This window comes from Camelus dromedarius, chromosome 16 (genome assembly GCF_036321535.1).
Source record: "Camelus dromedarius isolate mCamDro1 chromosome 16, mCamDro1.pat, whole genome shotgun sequence".
In the NCBI taxonomy this organism is placed as follows: Eukaryota; Metazoa; Chordata; class Mammalia; order Artiodactyla; family Camelidae; genus Camelus; species Camelus dromedarius.
The window spans coordinates 8842952-8866124 of record NC_087451.1 but is presented as its reverse complement, the minus strand read 5'-3'; the positions used below and the strand labels follow the sequence as shown (position 1 = coordinate 8866124).

Genomic DNA, 23173 nt, shown 5'->3' with positions numbered 1-23173 from the left:
CACAGATAAAATGTCAGTTTTGATTCCTTTGCTTTTTGTAATCATTTGTGTATAGAGTGATTTCCTCCATTGGACATTGAACTCCTATAAAGCAAGATTGGTGCCTTCATTTTCTTTAACAGCTTTACTAAGCACCAAGTCACATATACCACACAGCTCATTCATTTAAAATGCATGATTCAATGGCTTGGGTATAATACACTATTATCTTTTTAAAAATTGTGATTACATAAAGAAAATTTGCCATTTTGTTCATTTTAAGTGGCACTGATGACACTCACCTGGTTGTGCAACCATCACCACTAGGTATTTGCAAAACTTTTTCATCAGCCCACACATAAACTCTGTAATCATTAAGCAGTGTTTTCCCTTGCTTCCAGCCCCTGATAGTCTCTAATCTATTTTCTGTCTCTAGACTTGACTAGAATAGTGTCCTATTGATCTTTGTTCCCCGTTATCTTGAACAGACGTTGAGCACATAGCAAAGCTCAATAAACACCTGTTGAACAAATGAATAAAAGAATGAAGACACGTTGTTTTCCTGTCTTTGCTTAGACTCAGATTCTCTAAATGCCTCCTCTTTCTGCTTCACCAGAATGCCTCTTCATATCATCTTTATTTAAAACTCGGTATATAGGCTCATTTTTTCTACTCTCTTGTCTATGCCATTATGCCATTTCACCCAGAAATATATGACGTATGCTTCAGTTTTACAGAGGTAAATGAGCTGGTAAAATGGCCAGGGGTATCGAGATGAATGCAAGAGGCTTCCGTACAAAAGAATGAATATGTCCAAAGACATCTCACATGGGTGCGGATGATCAAACAGCAAGTCTCTGGACTGCATATCACCACACAAATGTTAAATAGGTTTGCAGTAAGAATATCTACACAATGGGAGAGACATTTTCAAGACAGATTCATCCTGAATGCCACTCTTTCCCTACAATTGCCAAAGAGGTACCCAACAACCTTTTCTTTCTAAAGAGAAGAATACGATGGAGAGGGAGCAGTTTCAGCAGAAAGGAAACACTAGGGACATGTTGTTTTTGAAGTGATTTATGGGTGATAAGTAGGGGTAGATGAATGCTAAAAGAAGATAGGCATGTCTTCCAGCTGTTAAAAAAAAAAAACAGCTGCAGTTAGCATTCTACTGGGTATTTTAAAGATGAGCTCTTCTAGAATTCTAGATTATAGTGTCAGAGTAGTAATTGAAACTACAGAAATAATGTTAATACACCTAAAATCTGTACTTTTAGCAACCGTATACAGATAGAGAATTTTCTGCATTCTGTGTAAAGTTACTGATAGAAGTAGGTAGAGTTATTTAATGCAGATCAATAATTAAGCAAAGAACAAGATCAATGGACAATTCAAAACTTGAACAAGGACAGAGAGAGTCTAGACTCTTGAATAGATCAAGACAGAGGTATTTCCCTGATCTAAAACTGAGTAAGAGCTTCACCAATTCCTTAACGAGGAAGGAATGAAAATTAATACTGAAACAACCCTATGTGTTCCTTTTATATTTTATGTATACAGTTATGCGTGAGTTAACAACTTAGCAAAGTGTAAATATTTATTCCATAAAGCACTAACAAATTTTGTGGTCTTTACGGAGTCCCAGATTAAATCCACATTTGTTTGCAATATGTATCTTAACAAAAAATTGCACTGAGAATTCTGGTTATACAAGCCCCTTGACTATGGTTTTGTCAAGGATAATGGCTCTTGGGATGTGATACATTGCAAATATACTTGACTGGTGAACTCCTTGGGCCCTCCCTCAAAGCCTGGTTACCATATATTTTTCCAAACACTTGGTCGAGATGGTAGGTGGCCTCAGAAATCCTAATAGTAAGTCAGCCCTAAGCCAACTTATTCTTTCATTTAACAAATATGTACTGTGACAGGGATGCTATAAACTATTTTAGAGATTGTAAATGGTTGTCAATGTACAATTTCCAAAATGTTAAAGACATAATTCTCATAAAAATACATATTGAGCTCATGTCAAGGTTGCATTTGATTCACTAATGAGGGATTCATCAAGATGACAAAGCTGATTCAAAGGAAGATATAGATAAATATTATATGTCTCATTATATATATAATATAATATACCTTATAATATATTATATATAATATCTTACAATATCATATATATGTAAAGAGAGGAAGAGAGAGGTGTAGGGAAGAGTATCCATTTAACAACAACAACAACAACAGAAAATTACTGAAAGAACAGCTACACAGAAGAGAAGCAATAAAATAGAGGACTTAAACAACACAACAAACCAAATCAACCTAGCAGACATATACAGAACACTCTAAACAACAAACATTCTTTCTAAGTGCACATGGGACATTTTCCAGGATAGACATAGGATAAGCCACAAATTAAGTCTTAAATTTAAAAAGATAGCTATTGTGAAAGTATCTTTTCTGACCACAACAGGATAAAGTTAGAAATCAAAAACAGAAGGGAAACTGGAAAATTCAAAAATTGATGGAAATTAAGCAATATACTCTTAAATAACCAATGGATCAAATAATAAATCACAAGGAAAATTAGAAAATACTTACAAATTTAGACAAAAAACAAAACAAAACAAAACAAAAAACACAACATACCAATGCTTATGGGATGCACTGAAAGTCGTTCCAAGGGGGAAATGTATGGCTATAAATGCTTACATTGAAAAACAAGAAAGGTCTCAAATCCACAACCTAACTTTACAACTTAGGAAACTAGAAAAAGAACAAACTAAACCCAAAGCTAGCACACGGGAGAAAATAGTAAAGATTAGAGCAGAGATAAACAAAACAGAGAATAGAACAATAGAGAAAATTTAAAAACCAAAGTTGGTTCTTTGAAAAGAACAACAAAATTGACAAAACTTTAGCTAGATGGACTAAGGAAAAAAAAAAAAAAAAAAGAAGGAGGTTCAAATAACTGATATCAGAAATGAAAGTGGGGACATTACTATCAACTCCACAGAAATAAGAAGGATCATGAGAGTACTATGAACAATTATATACCAGCAAATTGGATAACCAGATGAATTGGACAAATACCTGTAAACACAGAACCTACCAAGACTCAATCACAAAGAAATAAAAACTCTGAATAGATTTATAACTAGTAAAGAGACTCAATCAGTAATCAAACATCTCTCAACAAAGAAAAGCCCCAGACTGATGATGTCACTGCTGAATTCTACCAAATATTAAATAAGAACTAACACCAATCCTTCTCAATTTTTCCCCCCAAAATTAAAAGGAAGCAACATTTTCTAACTCATTCTATGTTGTCAGAATGACCTGATACCAGACACTACAGGAAAAGAAAATTATAGATCAATAACCCTTATGGACATTGGTGAAAAATTCTCAACAAATACTAACAAACCAAATTCGGCAGAATATTGAAATGATTATACACCATAACCAAGTGGTATTTATTCCTGGAATGCAAGGATGGTTCAATATTCAAAAATCAATCAAAGTAATATACCACATTAACTGAATAAAGGGGAAAAAGCGACAAATGCAGAAAAAACATTTGACAAAATTTAACACTCTTTCATGGTAAAAACACTAAAAAAAACTAGTAATAGAAAGACACTATCTCAATATAATAAAAGCCATATGCGAAAAAGCTACTGCAAACATCATACTCAGTGGTAAAAAACTGAAAGCTTTTCCTATCAAATCTGGAACCAAAGCAAGGATGCCCACTCTCACCACTTTTATTTAACATAGTACAGGAAGTTCTAGCCAGAGCAATAAGACAAGAAAAATAAGTAAAACACATGTAAATTGGAAAGGAATTATCTCTGCAGATAATATGAATGTGTACATAGAAAACTCTATAGATTACACACACACACACACAAATAAAACCTGTTAGAACTAATGAGATCAGCAAAGTAGCAGAATACAAATTCAACAAACGAAAATTAGTTGCATTTCTACACACTAACAAACTACCTGAAATAGAAATTAAGAAAACAATTCTACTTACAAAAGAATCAAAAAGAATAAAATACTTAGGAATTAACTTAAATAGGGAGGTAAAAGACTTATACAATGAAAACTACAAAACATTGATGGAAGAAATTAAAGTTAAATTTTAAAAACATATATTGCAACATTTCCACTTCTGTCTGTATACCCAAAGAATCAAAAGCAGGTTCTCAAAGAGATATTTGTACACCCATATTCATAGTGGTCTTATTCACAATAGCTAAAACAGGGAAGCAATCCGGGGTCCATCAAGAGATAAATGGATAATCTAAATGTGGTACATACATAAAATGGATTATTATTCAACATTATAAAGGAGGAAATTCTGACAGATGCTACATCATGGATGAACCTAGACATTATGCTAAGTGAAATAAACCAGTCATACAAAGACAAATACTGTATGATTCCACTTATGTGAGGTACTAAGAATAGTCGAATTCATAGAAACAGAAAGTAGGGTGGTGGTTGACAGGGGCTGGAGGAGGGGGAATTGTTTAATGAGATAGAATTTTAGTTTTACAAGAAGAAACGTTCTGAAGATGGATGGTGGTGGTGGTGGTGGTTGCACAGCACTATAAATGTATTTAATACCACTGAACTATACACTTAAAGATGGTAAATTTTGTGTTATGTGTATTTGACCACAATGAAAAAGAAAAAGAAAAAGAATGCTGGAATAAGACTACAAAGTTGGATACAAAGCCCATTAATTCCTACAGCATAATAAAACCATAACCTTTGTGGTAATAATCCTGTCTACTGGACACAATCATTTGTAGTATATATCTGTTTTATACAAGTTCAGTCCTAATTTTACAAAGTCTGGGCCCTGATTAATGGTAAATAGTATGCCAAATGATAACCAGGTTCCCATGGACAGGCTTATTACACAATTCTCCGCCTATAATTGAAAGAACATGTGGTCATGTTTACGCCTTATTTCCCAGTTGTGGGTGATCTTTCTTAACACGGTAAACAAAAGCAGGCACCCTCAGGGAGCTATCATAGTAACACAGTCACATCAAACAATGAACCAAGTAAAAGTAGATATCAATTGTGTTGAGTGTTCTGAAGGAAATGTGTGTGATGGCTGTGACTTCAGGGATTCCAAAAGGGATTTCTCTAGTCAGGAGGTAGGGAAGATGTCCATGAAGGAGATGCTGGGTGGGGGGAAATATGAATGATGATCAGAAATTAACCAGTCAGATCCTCTTCTCTTCCCCATCCATACATCTCCCACATCTTTGAACATCATGTATATATGCCTATTTCTCCTAAATGAACATGTCCAAACCTTCCCTTTCTCAAAAACTCAGCCCTGGGAGTCCACTTTGATGGCATACAGGTGAGACAGGAGGGAAGAGGGCAGAGCACAACCATTTAAAAAAATGACACAATAATTAGCACCAAGATGATGGAAGATAACAACTCCCAGTAGATCTTGAACTTCAATATACATGCATTGAAACAGAATAGCGTGCTAAATGGCACTCCCACAGATGCCAGGACAGTTTCAAGGCTGATAATAAAGGGTCAAAAAGTGGGTGATGGCCCAGTTCCTGGGAATCCTAGCCCCTTCCCCAAAATAGTTGGAATGATCCTCCCACTTGTTAGCAGATGAAGTTTCCGAGCTCATAAGAACTAACAACCCGCGCACTTTTTGGCCAATCTCATTTTCCTAGCCGACCCCATCCATGCTCTGAGGCTGCCCCTCTCCCTTCTAAGTAAGATGGCCCACATTCTGCCTATGGAATCTGTATCACCTAGCCAGCTTATCTCTTGACTTTTGAGACAGCCTGCACTCTATCTATGGAGTGTGCATCTCTCTGAACAAATCTACAAAATCTGCTGGCTCACTCTTGAATTCTTTTCTGCAGGAAGCCAGGGACCCTCAGTTGATGGGCCCCACCCCAGGGACTCGCCTAGGACATATTCTCTTGCACCCCATTTTTCCTGTATTACAGGCTTCTCATGCACAAAGCAGAGTGCTCAGTCCCTCCCTCACCAAACATCTCCCCCAGCCTTTCCTGGGTTCATACGTGGTATCAACTGATCAAATCAAAAGTTTCAGAATTATCTCTGATTCTTCTCTTTCCCTCACTCCCCACCTCCCCAAAGCAGTTATCAGTTAACGTTGCCAGTTATGCTCTCATAATGTGCCCAGTTCACCATTCTCCACCATTTTTCCACCACTACCCAGGACCAAGACACCACCATTCTGTCTTGGGAACTATTTCACTCTTGCCCCTACAGTCCATTCGGCACATAGCAACCACAGTGACAAACATCCAAAAGGTACATCATGCCCAGCTTCTAAAATTCCTCCAATGGAAGTCAGCATAAACTGCAAACTTCTCCCATGGGCTTACACAGCCCTATCAGACCTGTCTTTGGAATCTTCTGACATCATCTGTTACTCTTTCTACTCCCTCCCCATCCCTAACTCTGCTCCAGTCACACAGTCTTTCCAGATGTTCAAACATGCCATGCTTATTCCCAGATTATGGCCTTTCAGCTGTCTGGTTCCTTTCATCATTCAAATTTTACCTTAATATCATGACTTTAGAAAGATCGTCCTTAACCACCTGATCTAAATCAAGTACACGCAGTTTCTCTACATTCAATCCTCTGACTTTAATTCTTGGCATGACTGCTACCATAAGCTGGTATTTTTTCTTGTTTACTTCTTTTTTTTTTTTCCTGTCTGCCTCCCCACCCTCAACCTCTACACTTGTCTTGAATTGTAGTTGTGACTCCAGTGCTTAAACAGTGCCTGACATATAGTAGGTGCTGGAAGATGGTTTTGAATACAGGAACAAGGTAAAGAGAGAAAGGATAATTGTTAAGGCAGAAAGAGCTGGAAAGAGCATGAGAAGCAGAGGATGAAACCCAGTGTGGTGGGAAGCTTGGAGCATAGAGCAGGAGGGTCAGGGTAGCAGGACAGCTGGAGAGCAAGAAGCAGCCAAGCCACACAGCACAGCGCCTGGAGGGATTCTGAGGAGTTTCGTCTTCATCCAAAGAGAAATGAGAAGATACTGACAGATCTTTTAGGCGAAGGGATGGGAAAAGGTGATATTCTAGTGATCTTGTGCTCAAACTGAAAGAAACTATAGAAAAAAATAATGCCACTGCTTTAGAGACAAGTTCACCCTGGTACAACCTGAGCAGAAATCCACTGACCCACATGAGTTTATTTCCCTCCCCAAGACACCTGCATGCACAGGCATCATTTGTTCCAATCTCGTAACCATGAAATGAGCAACAGCCTCTAACGTGAACTTCCCTTTACTTTTTCAAGTGCATCTCTGCTTTCCAAGGCAGCCCCACCCCACATGCTGTTTCCTCTGCAAGCAAAGCTCTTCCAATTCCCAACCCACTTGCCTCATTAACTCTTTCTTTCCCTTTGCATCTCAGCTCAAACATCATTTCCCAGGGAGGCCTTCTTTGACCCCACCTCTCCATACTATGTCATCGTCAACTATTATGTATGTCCTTATATATTTCCTTTCATAGCGGAAAGTATAGTGGAAAATGGAGACTGTTAGATTGCCTGGCTGGCATCTCAGATTTTTATAGTGGAAAATGGAGACTGTTAGATTGCCTGGCTGGCATCTCAGATTTTTCTACTTAGTAGTGCCGTGAGCTTAAGCAAATTATACAACCTTCTTGAACCTCAGTTTTATCACCTGTAAAATGGGAATAATGATAGCCCCTACTTCAATGCACTTTTAAGAGTGTTAATGATACAGGTGAAATGGTCACTACAATCTCTGGTGTGCAGTTGCATGTTTAGTAAATGTTAGCTACCAATAACATTCCCATGCAAATTGGTGCAGCCACTATAGAGAACAGTATGGAGGCTCCTTAAAAAACTAAAAATAGACCTACCATATGATCCAGCAATCCCACTCCTGGGCATACATCCGGAGGAAACTCTAATTCAAAAAGACACATGCACCCCAATGTTCATAGCAGCACTATTTACAATAACCAAGACATGGGAACAACCTAAATGTCCATCGACAGATGACTGAATAAAGAAGTTGTGGTATATATATATATATATATATATATATATATATATATATGCAATGGACTACTACTCAACCATGAAAAGGAATGAAATAATGTCATTTGCAGCAACATGGATTGACCTAGAGACTATCATACTAAGTAAAGTAAGTCAGACAAGAGGAAGGCAAATATCATATATCACTTACACATGGAGTCAAAAAAATGACACAAAAGAACTTACTTATGAAAAAGAAAGAAATTCACAGACATAGAAATTCACAGACATAGAAAACAAACCAGTGGGGAGAAGGGGAAGGGAGGGCATAAATTGGGGGTTTGGGATTGGTAGATACAAACTACTATGTACAGAATAGATAAACAACAAGGTCCTACTGTATAGCACAGGGAAATACACTCAGTGGCTTGTAGTAACTGATAACGAAAAAGAATATGTATATATGTACGTATGTGTGTGTATATATATGTGTGTGTGTATATAAATATATATATATATAAAACTGAATCACTATGCTATACACCAGAAACTAATACAACATTGTAAATCAACTATACTTCAATTTTTTTAAATGTGGAGAAAAAAATAACATTCCCATGCTGTGATGAAACTGGCAATACTGTGTCTGGCCTTGCCAAACGTGGGTAACTATTCCCTGGACTCCTGTTTGGCTGGTTACCTTGTGTGTGGTATCCACTGTTACCACTTGTCCCTTTTGGAATTTTCAGTTCAGGGATGTACTTTGTTGTTAAAAGATTTATTGCAATAATACAATAAAAGTTTAGAAAACATCTGTATGACTCAAACTGATTTGGAAGTTGCAGAGCAATGGGGACTCCCTGCAACATGACACAGTGAAAAGGTCTATCACTGTAGTTCCTTTAACAGCATGCCACTAATTGCTTTTCCTCAAATCATCATTACACGAATACTGAAATGAATCCTGTCTTCTACTCAGGGCTGACATTGTTTACCCCCTTAACTTACAGGTGTGTAAAACTTTTCTTAATTATCTTCCATTACAAAAAGAAAGTCTTTAACAGACCATTTTAAGCAGCTTTTTTGGTGCCTGTGAGTTGTTTTTTGTTTTTGTTTTTGTTTTTGGCATTGCTTTGTTTCAGCAAATCATTTTATTATGGAAAACACGACCAAGTTCTACGGCTTTTTGTTTAAAAAAAAAAAACCACCAGCTTCAATTTATTAAAAAGTTGTTTACATATGGTTCTGGTAGCAACTTGAAAGATTGTAATGAGCAGCGAAGAGAGTAGAAAAAAACAGTGGTTGAAATGTATGTTTAGGAATATTTACAGGGTGGATCCAGTGCAAAATAATGAAAACCAAAATATCTCAGCAGTGTAAGCCAGTGTGTTGGTGTTCAAAACCACTGAAGGTCTGATCATTTAACCTGAAGTCAAGTTAGCTGACATTAACAACAACAAAATGTACCCTATCAATCCCTACATTTCCCATGTCCTCGCAAGCCTGTTGAATTACTCCAGCCTGTGATGTCTGAATCTGTTCTTTATCTTCATCTCACATTCATGGTTTCATAAGAGGCTCACTTGAGAAAAACCATGACTGTCACGCATCTCAGCTTAAGTCATTCTCTAGCTTCAAGCCCCCAAACCCAGTCTTCCAACTCTTGAGATTAAGCTCTTTGTGCTGAGGGTTTGAAGTGCCTAAGTCCCTCTTATCTCATGGGATTTTAAGTTCATTTGGTGTTTGTTCAAGCCCACCACAGCCACTGTCTGGAGGGGAAAAACACAACCCAGCAGTCATGAAGCTGAGCCCTTAAAACTGATACCAGCTGTCTAAGAACCCACGCAGGGAAAAGCCTGTTTCCTCCTAAGTGGAAAATTCATAAAGTCAGGGAACTTGGGACTCCTGGACAGGAATAAACAGCCTTCTTCTGCGTTTCTATCCCAAATTCTACCAAACACTAAATATCCAATAGCAAGAGCTATATACAGTACCTCGGATTTGGAGGCAAAGTTATCAACTCTAATTACGAGGAGAAAAGAAGTTAGGGCAGGGCAAACCGCCCTCTGAGTGAGTTATCTGAGGTACTGTAATGCTAATCACACTACCCAGGTAGGGTAACAATAATGCCTGTTAGGAATTTTTCATCAGATTTCTTTTTGCAGTTGTTAAAAATAAAAGCTACTTATACATTTGTACATAACGCCTTTCTACAGTTTTCTTATAAGATTGTCACTAAGAGAACGAGAAGACACATTATCAGTTCAGATATTTATTTTGCATCAGAACTGACTACTCTGGTCTCACTCACAGTTCTCTCCTTCTACCCCAGGCATCGGGTTTTGGAACTCAGATTAAAAAAAAAAAAAAAAAAAAAAAGAAAGTTTGGTTCCAGGCAGGAGGAGCCAGGGAGAGAGTGGATGTGAGTGGAGTTGGCAGGATGGTGCGGTTCCCACCCAGCCCCGCTGGCTGGGAAGACGGCGCCCGGGATCGGGGCGAGAGGGCCAGATGTTGATGCAGTTGTGCTTTCCTGACGGTGACATTCTAGACAAGAAATGATGCCCAGAAGCTGCCTGAAGCATGCTGGGAAATCCTTGTGAGACTCTGAACACAGGTAGGGCTACTTTGAACCCCGGGGGCTGTAGTCCCGCCCAGCTTCCTTCTATACAGACCCGAGCAGTGCACCAGCACCCCCGACCCCCAAGAAGTCAGGTGTGCACTCTGGACCTCTCCTGAGCAGCCACAGCAATGTCGACACTTCATTCTGAGAGAAGCACACATAGCAGGCAAGGGTGGGAGCAGAGGACAAAAACACACAGGCGTGACACTCCTTTGGGAACTCTATAGCAGAACTGGGGATCCGTTAAGAAGTGCTGAGTCCTGGGGTGGGACATGGAGAAATACGGTCATTAAAAATCATACTTTGTTTTCATAGGCTTGTGAGTTCCTTGGCATCCGACTGATATGTGTTATTTTGCTGAGTTCTCACAATAACCAGGAAGTATTTTGATTCCGATTTTAAGGAGGAGGACACTGAGCCGCACAGGGGTTAATCAGCTTGTCCAGTTGCACATACAAAGTCAAGAGGTGACACCAAACCCAGACTTTCCAGACCTGTACTTTCTCCCACTAGAGCAGGCCATTCCGGTCACAGTTTCAAAGCAGCAAATTAGAACTCGGGGTGGGGGAGGGTAAACCTCAGTGATAAACTGTCTGCCTAGCATGCTTGAGGTCCTGGGTCCAATCCCTAGTACTGCCATGAAAAATAAATAAACCTAATTACCTTCCTACCCCAACTTCCCTCCCCCTAAAAAAAACTCAGAAGGCAATAGGTAGATCCCCAAAGAATTAAAAAAAAGAATATTAAAACCACAATTTACCCTTCAAGGAGATTAGAGGAAAACAATACAAATATGGTAATAGAATTCAAAGTAGTCTGCGGCCCACTTAGCAGAGGGGCAAACAGCAGCAGACACATATCCCAGCTGGACCTGATGAAAGCTTGTCTCTTCTCATAAGGGTGTAATTGGGTTGGAATCTGTCCTGAGTCACCAAGCAAAATTTAAGTTTTGTCTCTGATCTTTGGGGTACCAGTAAAAATTGTTAAGAATTTAGCAAAGATCTCTAACTGGTACTGGATATAAAAGGTTTGGTGCCTTTTGAATAGATGTATTCATTCAACAGAATTTTGTTGAGTATCTCATATGGGCAGTATGCTTAGGCTGTATTCTGCATGTATGATGCAACAGGAAATAAGACAGAGCAAAATCCCTGCCCTAACAGAGCTTAAATTTCAATGGATATAGCATTTTGTATAACATTTCTCTAAAGGGTCAGATAAATAGACTACTTTGTACCCTGCTTTCGCTGTTCATTTGCAGTTGTCTCTACACCTTGAAAGTCATGTCTTCAGTTCTTGCAACAGCCAATCACAGCACTCAGCTCCTCTTAGGCAGGCACCCCTCTCCCCATAGTCTGAACTCAATCAATGCCGTTGTGCTGGGCTCCACAACAACTAAAAGCAAAGGAGAGATCGGGTTCTACCAAGTTGCCTCCAGGACCCGGAAACCCAGAGCCCATCTGGATCAAGAGAGGGGAGCTCATGGAGGGACCAGTGCCCAGAGCTGGCTCCAGCCAACATGTGGGAAAGTTACATAACTGCTCTTTCTTATTTCTTATTCCCCACCCCCAGCCCAGTTTTGGCTGGGATGTCGGATGCTCAGCCTTGCCTTTGCACAGCGATCTCCGCCTGGGCGTTGCCCCTGTGAGACTCAGGAGGAAATGAAGACTCTGGGCTGACACTGGGCCTATTCCTCCAGGTCCACTGAGCTTAGTGTCAAGGTCCCACTTTTTCTTCTTAGAGACTTGCCTTTTCCCTTGTCCAGCTGCCAAAGAAACAGACGGCTCCTGCCAGGTTTCAGAAACTGCAGTCTTTGGACGGTGCAAGAAGTCCGACTGTGTTTTGGTACAAGCTTCAGAAAGCTCTGGGGATCCTGCTTCGGAGGAGACCAGCCAAAACAAAGGGTTAGGAGGGAGTGAGAGCCTGTTTGATCCAATAGCAATCCCCACCATGGACTCCTTTGACCAAGGGCCATCAAATGAAGTCCTCTCCTCGTGCGCTGAGCGGATTGGATTCCACTTACCTTCTGCCTCTTAGAATTAGACCAGACCTCCACACAGCGAGGGTAGGGACGGCAAGCATGTGGGTGACTTAGTGAAGCATCTGGGGTGGGGCGGGCAGGTGAGGGGGATTTGGAAGGAGGAGGGGGCTGAGCGAGGGGACTTGGCATCCGTTTAATTGTAGTGTTGATGTGAACCATCGGGGTTGGGAGGTGGAGGAAGAAGGGAGGTTCCCTGTTTCCAAGGCTGCACACCCTTTGCCTTAGAGTCAGTGGGGAGCCTTTGAAGAAAGATTTCCCCCACCCTATTCCCCACCCAGGGCCTGGGGAAGGACTTGGGTCAAATCAATGATCTGGAAACAGTCAAAATCCAGTTGCTGTTTGGCTGTCCACTTGCAGGGAAATGTGAGCAGTCTGTTTTTTATTACTTTGCTCTTATCACATCAGGCTGTTCTTTATTAGAAGCAGTTTCACTTCCAAGAAACCTGTTTTGCTTCTCCTCCCTGGCCCCGCCCCCTCTCTCAACATTTCACCCTTCACCCCATCTACTGCTGCCTCAGTTCTTCGCCTGTCAAGGAAATAAGCTGCTACATGACTGACCCTAGCTCAGACCAGACCTAGAAAACAAAAAGATGAAAGTTCAGTCAGTGCCTGCAGCAGATGGCGAAATATTACTCCACTAACTCTGCCTTTTCTGGATTACCGCCGTCTGCCTGCGTTGTTCAAGGGACAACGGGCCTCAGTCCATTTTGCAGCCAAAAGTCAGCAACTTGGCAGAAGCAGCCACTGTGTTTGCAAGTAGGATTCTTTGTGAGGGTCCTGGCAGGCCACAGTTTGAAAGGCAGGATAAAGCAGGACATGTGGACAAGCCCAGCAGCCACACTCCAGCACCTTCCCCCTCAGGACTCAGAATAATGAGCATCCTCTACTGACCCACAAGGTACACCAGGACCAGGGGCTGTTCTCAGCCAATGAGGACAGACTGGGTGACCTGCTTCCTGCTCAGGTGTCACTCAGTGAGAGCCAGGGAGCCCCCACCACCTTGCCTGTCTTCAAGTTCCTCTCACATGCACTTTCTTCTACTTGTATCCTTCTTTCTGTCTCCCTTGAGTTTCCTCTCCCCGCACACACTTCTCCATTTCCCCCCATTTTTTCCTTGAGTCATCATGATGACTGCGATTGAAAGGCTTATGAATTCCTCCCTCACCAGTGTGAGAAGTGCTTTCACCCAGAGTCCTCTGACATCTTCCTGCCCTTAAACTTTAGAAAAGATCACCTCAACTCCACTCTCTCTTATGCCCTGTCCAGTGGAATCCCAAAGTCCTCCTCAATTTTCTATGCATTTCTCAAGAAGTAGGTCCTTCAAATCAACCTGGCTCTCAAATCCTGCTTCCCCTGAGCAACAGCCATGTGGTGGTTGGTCCTGCTTTGACCATGCTATTTATTTCTATGCCAGAGTCACCCAGATAAGAATCTGGTACCTTCCTTGGTTTACAAAAACAACAGCTCTCATCAGGAGCACGTGTGTCAGTGGACGGAGAGGTTTGTATTAGAGCAACATACGCAACTTCAAATTATACAGAGGGTTTCCCTTTAGGTGAAACAGTCAGACAGTACTTAGAGATTTTTCTTTTACTCCCTGAAAAAAAAAATCACTGATACAGAAAATAATATCAGTGATAACATTTTTAGATTTAGATGTTGAAATGTTGCCACTTTTGTTTCAGCCCGTTCTCTTTCTCTCTCGCTTAAATAAAAAGCTCCCAATACAGCTAAAAGCCAGGCCCAACCCTTTCCTTCCCTCCCACCCTCCTGAAGGTTAACCGGTATTCAAGAGTTGTTGCATCATTCCCATGCATATTTTTGTGCCTTTATTGTATAGCAACGTTTCTACAAACAATATACAGTATTGTTTAAGGTATTTAAAAATATTTGCTTAAGTGGTGTATTGTACTGGATGGTGAGATGGAGAATGAGCTTTACAAGACAGAACAGCGTTATCTTACTCTGGTTTCTATTTTTCCCACTCTACCATAAACTCAACAAATGTGAATAAATTCTGTGAGAAAGTAATAGCCTCCAAGCCACCAGTAATCAAAGTGTGCCAAGGTAAGCAGTCACCCAAGGTAGGTGATATTTTATACACTTTTTGTTAGTGGAAAACTCCAATGGGTACAAATAACTCTTCCAACAAGACACGTAGAGGAAGGAGGCTTCGGGATGCTTCATTAAAGAGCCTCCCAACCCCAGGGCACAATCTGTGTCTCCCTGCACATGACTCACCATGACTGATCTCAGTGGGATCTCCTGAGACTAAAAGTTCTTAGCCCGCATCCTCCCATTCCCAAAACTGTTGACTTCATGGATGAGGACAGCCTCTCCTCTTCTCTCACCCTGAGCTCATCCCCTCAAATGCCAAGAAGAGCACCTGATGTCATTGTCTGTGGAGCAGCTGAGAACCCCAGCAGTCCCTTGGCTTAATGGCTAGAGTCCGCATCCCTGAGACATTATTAATTCTGCCAGACTGTAAAGGAGCAGGACTGGAGTTCAGTGATCTGGATTCGCACTTGCAACTCCCTGTAAGACAGAACCTCACCCAGAGTGATGTTGCTGGGAGCTGTTCCAACCTCCTTGGTCACCCTGAACTTCAGTAGGTTGGCCATATAATTGACATATATGAATGTATGGTCACCATAAGTCAGAAACCCTGTATAGAAGCCAGCATGGAAGGCACCTCAAGTGATACATTATCCAGAGCCTCAGGGAACAACCTCCATAACCACCCTACCAGTGTAAGTTTAAGGATGGATGAGTCCATCCTCTTGCACCAGAATGTGAAGATCTAACCTTCTTATAGTTGTGTTTGGGAAATCGAGATAACTTTCAGTAGAGAGTAAGTTGATTCACTTTTCTTTTTTTTTTTTCTTTCTCCACTGGGATGAAATTAGGGCCATCTCCTCCCCCATAGTCTTCTGAAAGCTTGTAGTAAATGACAACAGGCCAATATAAATCAGGGGAGAAAGGCAATGTTACCAGAGGTTTAAAACTGTGGCTCTGAAGAAGAGTCCATTTGGTGTTAATTGCAGTGTTTGCTGGGTGACTGTAAAGTTCCATGAATAAGAACATGGGTTCCATGAATAAGACAAGTTTGGCTTTGAATCTCAGCATCATCACGACTGCCCATGTGACCTTAGACAAATTACTTGTCTAAACCTCAGTTTATCCATCTGTAAAATGGTGGGTAAAGATGATATTAATCTCAAAGTTTAGTTAGAAGTTTTCAGTGAGGTAATGAATTTAAGCCCCAAGGACAGTGCTTGGGACATATTAAGTGCCTGACAAATATTAACTGTAATTATTACTCATACCACTTAACATCTTCACTGTATTTTGTCAACATGGTTTCTCTCTACGTCCATACAGACACTCTCTATCCAATCAAATCGGCTTTTTAACTTTTTGAAAAAAATGCCTTGTCTTTGCCGCCTCTTTGTTTTTGTTCCTATTCTGTCTGCTGACTGGAATACTTGCCTCTTTCTTCTCTATTTGGATCCTCTTGGCTTGAGTGTGGCCACATCTTCCCCGTTTTCCAAGACCCACTTTCGCTGTGGCACCCTCCAGGGAATCTTCCAAAAGGTGCCTTCCCCATTCTTGAGTTCATTATCTGCCACGCATCATAGAGGATTAGTTTTCCTAGTAAACCTCAAAGTCTTCGAGGGTACATATTATGTCTGATTGAGACGTCTCTTACCCTCAGTGTTTAGCATATTACCTTGCCAATGTGCTCAAGAAATATTTCTTGACTATCATAAATCTCAGAACACAGTGCTTAGCAGCTGCAGTCAGGTAAACCTGGGGCACAATCGTAACTTATTTACTGTGTGATCTAAAGCAAATGATTTAACTTATTTAAATCTTGAAGCTCTTGTCTGAAAAATAGGCATAAAACTGTGCAGGCAGGGTTGAAGATTCTTGCTATAGACTTGAGCCACTGGTGAACATTCAGGAAATCAGTCTTCTGTTGGATGCATTAGTTTAGTCACTGCTGCAGTTAAGTTTAGTTATCCTCAGTAATTCACTTTCAGAATGATGCATATCTAGTCCCAGCTTGTTTTTTAAATCTTCTATTTTATGTTATTCAGATCAGTTTTAGAAAGTGCCAGAGATCTATGTAAAAAGACCTATTCTGTATCCTCCACTCAGGGTCAAGTCCAACTGCTCACAAGCTCTCACTTTAGGTCACCAGGACTAAGTGCACTGCATGAGACTTCAGCCCTTCTTGCTCTTTTAAGGCCCCTTCCTAGAAACCGGAGCAGAGAAGAGAACTACTTTTCTCAGACTAGGGAGGGAGGTGACTCCAAGGTAGTCATTTTGGACATATTCTTGGTGCACACCATTGCCTACTTCACTTTGGAATTCTTAGCAAGCCCACCCCTGTTCTTGTGTCCACGTGATCAGGAAGACTGATTTTGCTCTAGAAACCTGACCTCAAATCTTAAACAGACACTGTACAACGCTCCTGTTTTCATGCCTGCCTTCAGATGTTATCCCTGAGCCTTGCAACTCCGTCACTCCCAGCTCAGGAGCCCGTATCCAGTTTCATTGAAAGACCCCATCCTATGGGAACTCCCTCATATTCCCACCAGAAAATCCACAGACCTGGCTGCATCCTCATCTCCTTCTGTCAGTTACCACCCTGGTACCCCTCCTCATCCCAAAGGCCGATTTCCCAACAAGCACTGGGTCTCCCCCTCAAAGACTTTGATCATGTGGTATTTTCCCCTCTCTCAGATCATAAGTCACTCTTTATTAAATTATTTCCTTCAATTTATACAAAACAAGCTCTAGCATCTCCCATTAAAAAAAAAAACACTCCCTTGAACTCTCATTACCTTCCAGCTGCTGCTCCATTTTTCTGTACTTTTTCATTTCTTTAAGAGCTGTCTGCACATTTAGTGTTCATGTATTTATTTCTGACTGACTCTTCCCTCACTGCAATCTGAGTTTCATCTCCAGCCTACGCAGCACAATTTTCTGGTCTGTGTCACTATTCATCTCCATGGTGCCAAACCCAATGAACTCAGTTTTGTTCCCATCTCAGTTGATTCCAGACTAGCATTTTAATACAGTCAACCATCCCTGCCTTATTGGAACCCCCTTCTATGATGGCTTTTGTGACACTCTGCAGTCCTGATTTTTGTTATTATATCCATTGACTAGTCCTTATCTGTCTGGTTTGCTGATTTTGCTCCCCTCCTCTGCTCCTCTCCACCCAATCCTTAAAAGTTGGTAACCCCACATCCCAGCTGCTTCACTCTCATCTTCTTTCTCTGTCCTTTCTCCCAACGTAAGCCAGTGGTTGTCAATAGGGATTGATTTTGCCCACTAAGAGGTATTTGTCAATTACTGAATATATTTTTGACTGGGAGGGTGTTACTGGCATCTAGAAGGTAGTGGATGGAGATGCTGCTAAACATTGATGGTTAATACATAATCCTACAATGCACAGCCTCCCACAATAAAGGATGATTGGTCCAAAATGTCAATAGTCCTGGCATTGAGAAACCCTGTCTCTCCAGTCCCTTGACCTTATACACTTCTGTGTGGTAGAAAAAATATATTGTCTTCTGGCATCCATTCTCCTTTTCTTTTTAGTAGTGGCATTGACACTTTACCACATGGCCAGTTTAGAGACTGTCTGCTACAGCCTCTCCTGCAGCTAAGCCATATGTTAAAGTTCTAGGTCGCTTACTTTTCTCCTTTTTCTGGTTGATGGAATGTTGTTCTGGGGCTAGTAAGCCAATGTCAACCACTCAAAGAAAAATAATATTCAGAGGGAAGACAAATCAATGAGATAACGGTAACCTGGGTCCCAGAATGATCTTGCAGAGTGGAGCTGTCTACCTAATCTAGACCACCCACCTCCTCTGAACCATTACATGAATGAGGAGTAAACCTGTATCTTGCTTGATCCACAATATTTAGGGTCCTGATTTTTAAAATCTTAGTTGATACCACAACTGACAAACCATCTACATACTGATGGAGCTGTAGTTTACAATCATAGCCTTGAGCTCTCCTCTAAACCACAAAATTAAAAAATTAACTACTTATTTGATCTATACTCTTGGATTTCTCCCAGACATCTCAAACTTAACATTTTTGAACTAAGCTCTTGATTTAACCACCAAATCAGTCCTCTCCCAGACCTTCCTCTTCTCAACTGGTGACTAGAAGTAGTAATCCATCCTTAATTACTCCTCAACCCCAGGTCCATTCCTTCACTTTTTTTTCCAAAAGAAGCATGATATACACCCACTTTAAAAAAATTTATTGAAGTGTAGTTGATTTACAATGTTAGTTTCAGGTGCACAGCAAAGTGATTCAGTTCTACAAGTATATACATATATAATTTTTCTTTTCAGATTCTTTTCCATTATATGTTATTACAAGAAATTGAATATAGTTCCCTGTGCTCTACAGGAGGTCCTTGTTGTTTATCCATCTCATATAAAGTAATGTGTGTTTGTCAATACCCAACCCCTAATTTATCTCTCCCTGCCCTTTCCCATTTGGTAACTACAGTTTGCTTTCTACCTCCATGAGTCTGTTTCTGGTTTGTAAATAGAATTTGTATCTTTTTTTTTTTTTTTTTTAGATTCCACATACAAGTGATATCATACGATATTTGTTTCTATCTGTCTGACTTACTTCACTCAATATGATAAACTCTGGGTCTATCCATGTTACTACAAATGGCATTATTTCATTATTTTTTTATGGCTGAGTAATATATATCACATATATAATATATATCATATCTATAACATATATATATATATATATATATATCTCACATCTTCTTTATCCAGTCATCTGTTAGGTTGCTTCCATCTCTTTGCTATTGTAAATAGTGCTACTATGAATACTGGGGTACATGTGTCTTTTCGAATTATAGTTCACTCCAGATATGTCCAGGAGTGGGATTGCTAGATCATATAAGTCCATTTTTAGTTTTTTAAGGAATCTCCATACTGTCCTCCATGGTGGCTGCACCAATTTACATTCCCAGCAACAGTGCAGGAGGATTCCCTTTTCTCCACAACCCTCTCCAGCATCTATCATTTGTGGACTTGTTAATGATGGCCATTCTGACTGGTGTGAGGTGATACCTCATTGTAGTTTTGATTTGCATTTTTCTGATAGTGATATTGAGCATTTTTTATGTGCCTGTTGGCCATTTGTATGTTTTCATTGGAAAATTGCTTGTTTAGATCTTCTGCCCATTTTTGGATTGCATTGTTTGTCTTTTGTTGTTGTTGTTATTAAGTTGTATAAGCTGTTTACATATTCTGGAAATTAAGCCCTTGTCGGTTGCATCATTTGCAAATATTTTCTCCCATTCTGTAGGTTGTCTTTTTGTTTTGTTTATGGTCTCCTTTGCTATGCAAAAGCTTTTAAGTTTAATTAGGTCCCATTTGTTTACCTTTGCTTTTATTTCCATTACTCTAGGAGCTGGCTTGAAAAAAATATTGCTGAACTTTATGTCAAGAAAGCATTGCCTATATTTTATTCTAGGAGTTTTATTATATCTGGTCCTACATTTAGGTCTTCAATCCATTTTCATTTTTTTATAAGGTGTTAAAGAATGTATTAATTTCAATCTTTTACAGATAGCTGTCCAGTCTTCCCAGCACCACTTATTGAAGAGACTGTCTTTTCTCCATCATATTTATTTGCCTCTCCTGTCAAAGATCAATTGGCCGTAAGTGTGTGGGTTTATTTCTGGACTTTCCAATGGATCTATGTGTCTGCTTTTGTGCCAGTACCACACTCTTTTGACTACTGCAGCTTTGTCATATAGTCTGAAGTCAGAGAGTGTGATTCCTCCAGCTCTGTTCTTTCTCAAGACTGCTGTGGCTATTCGGGGTTCTCTGTGTTTACGTACAAATTTAAAAAATTTTGTTCCAGTTCTGTGAAAAATGCCATTGGTAATTTGATAGGGATTGCATTGAATTTGTACATTCCCTTGAGCAGTATGGCCATTTTAACAATATTGAGTTTTCCCACCCAACTACATAGTACATCTCTCCATCTGTTTGAATCATATTGAACCCCCCTCATCAGTGTCCTATAAACTTCAGAGTATAGGTCTTTTGCCTCCTTAGGTAGGTTCATTCCTAGACATTCTATTCTCTTCAATGTGATGGTCAATGGGGTTGCTTCCCTAATCCTCTCTTATGCTCTTTTGTTGTTAGTGTATAGAAATGCAACTCGGCATATTAATCCTACATCCACTTTTTTTTTTTTTTTTTTTTTGGTTGCAATTCCACCATCCTTTTCAAGCCACTACCATCTCTTCCTTGATCACAGTGACAGCCTCCATCCCAGGCTTCCAATATCCTCTCTTGATCTCCAATCTGTGTTCCACAGTTAAGCCAGAGTAAATCTTTCTAAAATAAAAATCAGTTTGTTTCATGTCTTTTCACAAACCCTCTCAATGTCTTCCCAATGCACTCAAAATAGAACTCACACTTCTTACCCAAAGCCCTCAGATCCAGTCCTGATCCTCATTAATTTGCCACTTCATCTTGGACCAGTCTTTCGTGTGATGCTTGATGCCAAGCACATTGATCTCCTTTCAACTCCTGACACACACACAGAAATGCTCTCTCTTGTCTCAGGACCTTCCCTCATGCTGTTCCACCTGTCCTGATTGCATGACCCTTTGCTCTTTTCATGGCTGACCTGTCTTAACCTGCAAACTCATATCTTCAAAGATGCTTTGAGGCTCATGCTAAATAAGCTTATTCCTTTTATGAAGGAAGTAATTCTCTATGAATGTGTCCTGTTTATTTCCTTTATAGAACTTTTCACTATTTATTATTATACATACACTTGTGTGTGTGTGTTTATCTCCCCCATGACTGCAGGGATTCTGATTGTTTTATTCACTGATGTGTGCTCACTATCAGTATTGCCAGGCACATAGTAGGTACTCAAGATTACAAGAGTGTGAATGCATGTGTGTATGTGCTGTGTTTATTTCCATTTAATAGGATGAAAGAATGTCTCAGCAAATGAAGGTTTACCCTGTATGTCTCCCCAGTGATTCTAACCAGCTGAACGTAAGTTGCTATGAACATTAGGGACAGCTTCCAAAGGGAAAGGGGTTACACTCAGGCAATGTGAAACTTAATGAGACGCTTAATGAGAGATGATTGGACACAGAGAAGGGTGTGTGTGGGAGGGAGGAACACGATGCTGGCTGGCTTAGGAACACAGATTCTGCTCAAACCATCACTCAGTTCAAATAATAGGAAAATGTAAAACACGTCCAACCCTTATTAGAGGCTAATTGTTTAAGATGTAAGTTAGGAAGAAAGGAAAAAAAAGAATAAAGGAAGGAAGGAAGGGAGGAAGAAAAACAAGGTACAAAATGTTCTTGACAGTTTTAATCCTATGTAATCAAGAGCAAAAATCACCAGGGAAGAGAGAAGTCTAACGAAATACTTGGAAAACTTTATTACTGGAACTAAAGTGAGGAAAACTTTATTACTGGAACTAAAGTGATTTGTGCTGGTCTTTGACAAAGATCTGGTTGAATAGTTGGCTTCCAGTTCCAGTCCCTGACGACAGGCTGTCTGTGCATAAATTATTCATGTCTTTTCCAGCAAGAACTGATCATACCACTTTCTTCTTTTTCCTAGTGCTGTCTCTAGGAGCTGGCGCCTACCCACAGTCTCCCTCAACATTGTGTAGAACGTCTCAAGTCTGAAGACAATTTCACAACTTGTCAACATCAGCCCTGAGGATGCCAGCATTTGATGTCTTTCCCTGATTTTCTTTCAAAGGGAAAAACTATTTTGAGGATGAGGGTTGTAAGAAACCAGTGTTATTCCCAGGTACATTATATACCAGGTACTTTACAAGAATTAAACCAGTCAATTCTTCAGAAAACTCCATGCAAAAAGTATTGTTATCCACATTTTTACACGAGGGAAGTAAGGTTAAGAGAGTTGTGTACTTTTTCTCTGTCGTACAACTAATAAGGGGCTGTGTCTAGTCCATTTGATTGCAAAGCATGTGATCTCTTCTCTATATATGGAAACTCTCAGCTATAAGGCAGGAGAACTTTTGAAGTAAAACTACCTCACTTAGAGCCAGGGTGATCTTTTTAAAAACATAGACCTAATCATGTCACTCACATGCTAAAAACACTTCCTTCCCACCTAGAGTTTGTACACACACACACTCACACACACTCACACACTCGCACACATGCACACACTCACACACACCCATCATTCAGTTTCATTTACATGACTAATTCTCTTCAACCTTTACTGTACCTAAATCCAGGGTGTGTATAAATTATATGGGGAGGTTTTAAAATTTTTTAATTGCCAGGCCTCACCCTCAGAAGTTCAATATCAGTGGATCCGGGGAAGGGATTAAAATCAACATGTTAAAAAAATCACCTGAAATGTTTCTGATGTAGGAGGTTCCAAGG

The 23173-nt window shown here is 40.1% G+C and overlaps 1 long non-coding RNA gene across 1 annotated transcript; it reads left to right on the top strand.

Moving 5' to 3' along the window:
- The first annotated feature begins 10533 nt into the window (after positions 1–10533).
- On the top strand, positions 10534–22617 carry LOC116157719 (uncharacterized). Its single transcript, XR_004141854.2, has 3 exons — positions 10534–10655; positions 20334–20425; positions 22371–22617. It is a non-coding gene; the product is annotated as an uncharacterized LOC116157719 (long non-coding RNA).
- The last annotated feature ends 556 nt before the right edge of the window (positions 22618–23173 follow it).